Genomic DNA, 7,842 nt, shown 5'->3' with positions numbered 1-7,842 from the left:
GCGGTCAAAGGACCTCCACTCATCACTGTCAAACGCTCCCTGAAACACTTCAGCGAGCAGGTCTTTCTAATCGACCTGGCCGGGTATCCTGGAAGGATATTGATCTCATCCCGTCAGTAGAGGATGCCTGTTTTTTTTTAAATGCCTTCCTAACCATGCCCCATTCAAGAAATTTAGAACCAGGAACAGATATAGCCCTTGGTTCTCCCCAGACCTGACTGCCCTTAACCAACACAAAAACATCCTAATGCGTTCTGCATTAGCATCGAACAGCCCCTGTGATATGCAGCTTTTCAGGGAAGCTATAAACCACTATACACAGGCAGTTAGAAATGCCAAGGCTAGCTTTTTCAAGCAGAAATTTGCTTCATGCAACACAAACTCAAAAAAGTTCTGGGACACTGTACAGTCCATGGAGAATAAGAACACCTCCTCCCAGCTGCCCACCGCACTGAAGATAGGAAACACTGTCACCACTGATAAATCCATTATAATTGAGAATGTCAATAAGCATTTTTCTACGGCTGGCCATGCTTTCCACCTGGCTACCCCTACCCCGGTCAACAGCACTGCACTCCCCACAGCAACTCGCCCAAGCCTTCCCCATTTCTCCTTCTCCCAAATCCAGTCAGCTGATGTTCTGAAAGAGTTGCAAAATCTGGACCCCTACAAATCAGCCGGGCTAGACAATCTGGACCTTTCTTTCTTAAATTATCTGCCAAAATTATTGCCACCCCTATTACTAGCCTGTTCAACCTCTCTTTCGTGTCCCAAAGATTGGAAAGCAGCTGCGGTCATCCCCCTCTTCAAAGGGGGGGGGCCAGTCTTGACCCAAACTGCTACAGACCTATATCTATCCTACCCTGCCTTTCTAAGGTCTTCGAAAGCTAAGTCAACAAACAGATTACCGACCATTTCGAATCTCACCATACCCTCTCTGCTATGCAATCTGGTTTCAGAGCTGGTCATGGGTGCACCTCAGCCACGCTCAAGGTCCTAAACGACATCATAACCACCATCGATAAGAGACATTACTGTGCAGCCATATTCATCGACCTGGCCAAGGCTTTCGACTCTGTCAATCACCACATTCTTATTGGCAGACTCGACAGCCTTGGTTTCTCAAATGATTGCCTCGCCTGGTTTACCAACTACTTCTCTGATAGAGTTCAGTGTGTCAAATCGGAGGGTCTGCTGTCCGGACCTCTGGCAGTCTCTATGGGGGTGCCACAGGGTTCAATTCTTGGACCGACTCTGTTCTCTGTATACATCAATGATGTCGCTCTTGCTGCTGGTGATTATCTGATCCAACTCTACGCAGACGACACCATTCTGTATACTTCTGTCCCTTCTTTGGAAACTGTGTAAACAACCCTCCAGGCAAGCTTCAATGCCACACAACTCTCATTCCGTGGCCTCCAATTGCTCTTAAATACAAGTAAAACTAAATGCATGCTCTTCAACCGATCGCTCCCTGCACTTGCCCACCCGTCCAACATCACTACTCTGGACGGCTCTGACGTAGAATATGTGGACAACTACAAATACCTAGGTGTTTTGTTAGACTGTAAACTCTCCTTCCATACCCACATCAAACATCTCCAATCTAAAGTTAAATCTAGAATTGGCTTCCTATTTCGCAACAAAGCATCCTTTACTCATGCTGCCAAACATACCCTTGTAAAACTGACCATCCTACCAATCGTCGACTTCGGCGATGTCATTTACAAAATAGCCTCCAATACCCTACTCAACAAATTGGATGCAGTCTATCACAGTGCCATCCGTTTTGTCACCAAAGCCCCATATACTACCCACCATAGAGACCTGTACGCTCTCGTTGGCTGGCCCTCGCTTCATACTCGCCTCCAAACCCACTGTCTCCATGTCATCTACAAGACCATGCTAGGTAAAGTCCCCCCTTATCTCAGCTCGCTGGTCACCATAGCATCACCCACCTGTAGCAAGCGAACCAGCAGGTATATCTCTCTGGTCACCCCCAAAACCAATTATTTCTTTGGCCGTCTCTCCTTCCAGTTCTCTGCTGTCAATGACTGGATAGAACTACAAAAATCTCTGAAACTGGAAACACTTATCTCCCTCACTAGCTTTAAGCACCAGCTGTCAGAGCAGCTCACAGATTACAGCACCTATACATAGCCCACCTATAATTTAGCCCAAACAACTACCTCTTTCCCTACTGTATTTATTTTATTTTATTTATTTTGCTCCTTTGCACCCCATTATTTGTATTTCTACTATGCACATTCTTCCACTACAAATCTACCATTCCAGTGTTTGACTTGATATATTGTATTTACTTTGCCACCATGGCCTTTTTTTTGCCTTTACCTCCCTTATCGCACCTCATTTGCTCACATCATATATAAACTTGTTTCTACTGTATTATTGACTGTATGTTTGTTTTACTCCATGTGTAACTCTGTGTCGTTGTATGTGTCGAACTGCTTTGCAGGTCGCATTTGTAAATGAGAACTTGCCTACCTGGTTAAATAAAGGTGAAATAAAATCAAATAAATAAATACGATGGACCAAAATCATGGGCTGGTGCCACCAATTGTAAAAGTAAGTGGCACCAGTGACACCAGGGGAAAATGTTAGTCTAATTAACAGTTAGAGTAGGTGTTGATTCAGTAAAAAATACAGTATATGACAGGCACTAATTTGTATATAACCTAAGTCGTTAGCGTGGCTTTTATAACGTATAAGGCTTAAGCAGACAGGCAGTGATGTGGTATGGATTAAATGCTAGGGCTGAATTCTCGTCACAGTATGCCCCTGGCCCAGTGTCAGGCAGCAGCAACACACACACACACACACACACACACACACACACACACACACACACACACACACACACACACACACACACACACACGCACTGTGCCTATTGTCAGGCTGCAACAACAGCAAAGCTGGAGGTTACGGTTGCATAACACAGCTAATGTCAACCCCATCGCATGAGATGAAACCCCGGAATCCATGTCACCGGCTGCCATTTTCTCTGAGTTGGAGGCCAGCTAAACAATCACCCATTACAATTGATTTGAAACAACTTTCACAACCAAGCAAGCTCCATCACCGAGACCAGCCTGCTCAGTTCAACGGGTGTGAAATTAAAGTAAGTAGCGTTGTCGTATAAGATTGAATGGGCATCAAAACGTCCTTTTTCATATGATCAGAGACAAGTAAACACACCACGCATGCCCCCCCCCCCCCCCCCCCCCCCCCCCACACTCACACACACACAAGCACTCATACATGCACTTCTCACACATGCGGAGTGTTTGAGTTATCTAGAGGCCTCTTCATGCAATTGCTCTCTGCTCTTGGGCCAGTTGATCCCCAGCATATAAATGCACCAGTGGGTTGATTAAAAGCCTTTATAGCTCCCACGCAGGGCCTTTGGGTTAGCTCCGCTGTGAGCAAAAATAGAGTGTGTGAAGAGGAGAGAGATGTTGTAAGTAAGATGGCTCCGACGGATATGGTAGATCTGCTTCTAGCTGCTAGGCAATTCTGCAGTATTTTGCTTTGTGTGTTATTTCGCCATCGCACTGCACACTGTCCTATCCCATCTGGACAAGAGGAATACCTATGTAAGAATGCTGTTCATTGACTACAGCTCAGCATTCAACACCATAGTACCCTCCAAGCTCATTATTAAGCTCGGGGCCCTGGGTCTGAACCACGCTCTGTGCAACTGGTTCCTGGGCTTGCTGATGGGCCGCCCCAGGTGGCGAATGTAGGAAACAACACCTCCACATCGCTGATCCTCAACACAGGAGGCCCCACAAGGGTGTGTGGTCATTCCCCTCCTGTACTCTCTGTTCACCCATGACTACGTGGCCATGCACACCTCCAACTCAATCATCAAGTTTGCAGATGACACAACAGTAGTAGGCCTGATTACCAACAATGACTCCTCCTACAGGGAGGAGGTAAGGGCCCTGGGAGAGTGGTGCCAGGAAAATACCCTCTTACTCAACGTCAACAAAACAAAGGAGCTGACCGGGACTTTAGGAAACAGCAGAGGGAGCATCCCCTATCCAAATCGACGGGACCGCAGTGGAGAAGGTGGAAAGCTTGAAGTTCCTCAGTGTACACATGACTGGAGGCTGAAGATATTTGGCTTGGCCCCTAAAACCCTCATACTTTTACAGATGCACAAATGAGATCATACTGTCGGGCTTTATCACCACCTGGAACGCCAACTGCACCACCCACAACTGCAGTTCTCTCCAGAGGGTGGAGGGTCCAACGTATCACCGTGGGCAAACTACCTGCCCTCTAGGACACCTACAGTACCCGATGCACGCCCAATTTTTCAGTTTTTGATTTGTTAAAAAAGTTTGAAATATCCAATAAATGTCGTTCCACTTCATGATTGTGTCCCACTTGTTGTTGATTCTTCACAAAAAAATACAGTTTTATATCTTTATGTTTGAAGCCTGAAATGTGGCAAAAGGTCGCAAAGTTCAAGAGGGCCGAATACTTTCGCAAGGCACTGTAACTATGGTCATTATGGCCAAACAGTTATATTTTTGTTTCATCAGACCAGAGGACATTTCTCTAATTTTTTGAGGTTTTGGAGCAGTGGCTTCTTCCTTGCTGAGCGGCCTTTCAGGTTATGTCGATATCGGACTAGTTTTACTGTGGATATAGATACTTTTGTAGCTGTTTCCTCCAGCATTTTCACAAGGTTATTTGCTGTTGTTCTGGGATTGACTTGCACTTTTCGCACCAAAGTACTTTCATCTCTAGGAGACAGAACATGTTTCGTTCCTGAGCGGTATGATGGCTGCGTGGTCCCATGGTGTTTAAACTTGCGCACTATTGTTTGTACAGATGAACGTGGTACCTTCAGGCGTTTGGAAATTGCTCCCAGGATGAACCAGACTTGTGGAGGTCTTCAATTTTTTTCTGAGGTCTTGGCTGATTTCTTTTTATTTTCCCATGATGTAAAGCAAAGAGGCACAGTCAACTTAGTGTATGTAAACTTCTGACCCACTGGAATTTAATACAATGAGTTATAAGTGAAATAATTTGTCTGTAAACAATTGTTGGAAAAATTACTTGTGTCATACGCAAAGTAGATGACCGACTTGCCAAAACTATAGTTTGTTAACAAGAAATTTGTGGAGTGGGTGAAAAATTATATTTAATGACTCCAACCTAAGTGTATGTATAAACTTCTGACTTCAACTGTACCACTGGTATTCCATTTTTTTTATTGTTCTAATTAGGTTGGTTTCCAGTTTTTAGTAGCATCAGACACCGCTGGGGTTTGTGGTATATGACCAATATACCATAGCTAAGGGCTGTATCCAGTACACTACATTACCAAAAATATGTGGACACCTGCTCGTCAAATATCTCATGTCAAAATCATGGGCATTAGCATGCAGTTGGTCCCCCCTTTGCTGCTATAACAGCCTACACTCTTCTTGGAAGGCTTTCCATTAGTCAGAGCTGACAGACAGGTTGGTTGAGTGGCCAATTTTACTCAACTTAATTTCTGTCTCTTTACTAAAAATCCATTTCCCTTGCCAAAAACATTGTGCTATTATCTTTAATCCTCTGTCTGGGGAAATGCTTTATCCATAACAGTTATATGGGGTCTACTGTCCTCCCCCGGGAAACCTTTGTGCACTCGAGGAGTTAAATAGTTTGTTTTCTTCTATTACTAAATCAGAAGTTATTATTCTGGGTGACCTAAATTATGATTGGGAAATGCAGGCTTCAGGCAATCAAAAAAACATGTGTAATGATCTAAACCTAATCCAGCTGGTGACTAAGCCTACATGGCCCAACCCTAGAGATCCATCAGTCAACTCTGATTGATCTTATTTTAACGAATAGACATCTTCTTGGCCGGGAGGCGTTCGGCGGTCGACCTCACCGGTCTTCTAGCCATCGCCGATCCACCTTTCATTTTCCATTTGTTTTGTCTTGTCTTCCCACACACCTGGTTTCAATTCCATCATTACATGTTGTGTATTTAACCTTCTCTTCCCCCCATGTCCTTGTCAATAATTGTTTATTGTAAGTTCTTGTGCACGTCATGTCTGGTGTGCTACGGGTTTTGTACCCATTGTATTTTGATTGTTTTGTTTACGGTGATTTTTATTATTAAAAACTTAGGGCTGCAATACCATTAACGGGATCGATATGACAACAGCCAGTGAAAGTGCAGGGCGACAAATTCAAAACAACTGAAATCTCATAATTAAGATTCCTCAAGCATACAAGTATCTTATACCATTTTAAAAGTAATCTTGTTGTTAATCCCAACAAAGTGTTCAATTTCAAATAGGCTTTACAGCGAAAGCACCACAAACGATTATGTTAGGTCAGAGCCAAGCCACAGAAAAACACATCCATTTTTCCAGGCAAAGAGAGGAGTCACAAAAAGCACAAATAGAGATAAAATTCTTATGACACTCATAGGACTACATGTATGTTTTGTTCGGTAAAGTTCATATTTATATCAAAAAATCTCAGTATACACTGGGCGCGTTATGTTCAGTAGTTCCAAAAACATCCAGGTTTTTGCCTGCCATATGAGTTCTGTTATACTCACAGACATCATTCAAACAGTTTTCGAAACTTCAGAGTGTTTTATATCCCATACTAATAATAATATGCATATGTTAGCAACTGGGACTGAGGAGCAGGCAGTTTACTCTGGGCACCTCTGGGCACCTTTTCATCCAAGGTACTCAATACTGCCCCTGCACCCATAAGAAGTTCAACTGCGCCGTTGTAACACAGTTTTTGCTCTCCTGCGCCTGACTTCTCTGCCGCCAGTACGCACCCGTTACAACACCAGTGTATTATATTTCTACTGGTGTCTTCACATTAGTAACCATTTCCCAATTGTTTGTGTTAGAGACGTGAGAATACAAAATAATAAGCCTCGTATCATCACAAAGAGGAACTTTAAAAACTTCCGTGAACAGACTTTTTTTTACATGATCTTTATTTTAGTGTCCTTGATTGTATTTCAGCTATACCTGAACCTGATTAAGCTTTGGGCGTCTTTGCAGATGTCTTCAATGCTATCTTCTATAATCATGCTCCCTTCAAAACATTATGGGTTGAAAGTAGATTGAATGCCTGGTACACTCCAGAATTATCAGAAGTAATTCTAATTCATAAAAGAGATGAGGCCAGGAACACCGGCTTAGGCCCAGACAGGCAAGCTTTTAACACCAGAACCTCCTGGTCTTTCAGCCTATAAAAGTTGCCAGGCGTTTAATTTAGCATACACATCAGATGCATGTCAACCCGCAAAGTACGCAAACATAAGCACCAAGACTGGATAAATAGTGCATAAACAATTGTAAAGTATGAACTGCATGAAGAAATATTAGTGGAAATACAGTACCAGTCAAAAGTTTGGACACTACTACTCATTAAATGTGTTTTCTATATTTGACTATTTTCTACATTGTTGAATAATAGTGAAGACATCAAACTATGAAATAACACACATGGAATCATGTAGTAACCAGTTCTCTGCTGCCAATGACTGGAACGAACTGCAAAAATCACTGAAGCTGGAGACTCACATCTCACTCACTAGCTTTAAGCACCAGCTGCCAGAACAGCTCACAGATCACTGCACCTGTATATAGCCCATCTGTAAACAGCCCATCTATCTACCTCGTCCCCATACTGTATTTATGTATTTATCTTGCTCCTTTGCACCCCAGTATCTCTACTTGCACATTCGTCTTCTGCACATCTACCGTTCCGGTGTTTAATTGCTATATTGTAATTACTTCGCCAATATGGCCTATTTATTGCCTTATCTCCCTT

The sequence above is a fragment of the Oncorhynchus kisutch genome, linkage group LG21 (genome assembly GCF_002021735.2).
Source record: "Oncorhynchus kisutch isolate 150728-3 linkage group LG21, Okis_V2, whole genome shotgun sequence".
Lineage (NCBI taxonomy): Eukaryota > Metazoa > Chordata > Actinopteri > Salmoniformes > Salmonidae > Oncorhynchus > Oncorhynchus kisutch.
Note: the sequence above shows the minus strand (reverse complement) of the source record.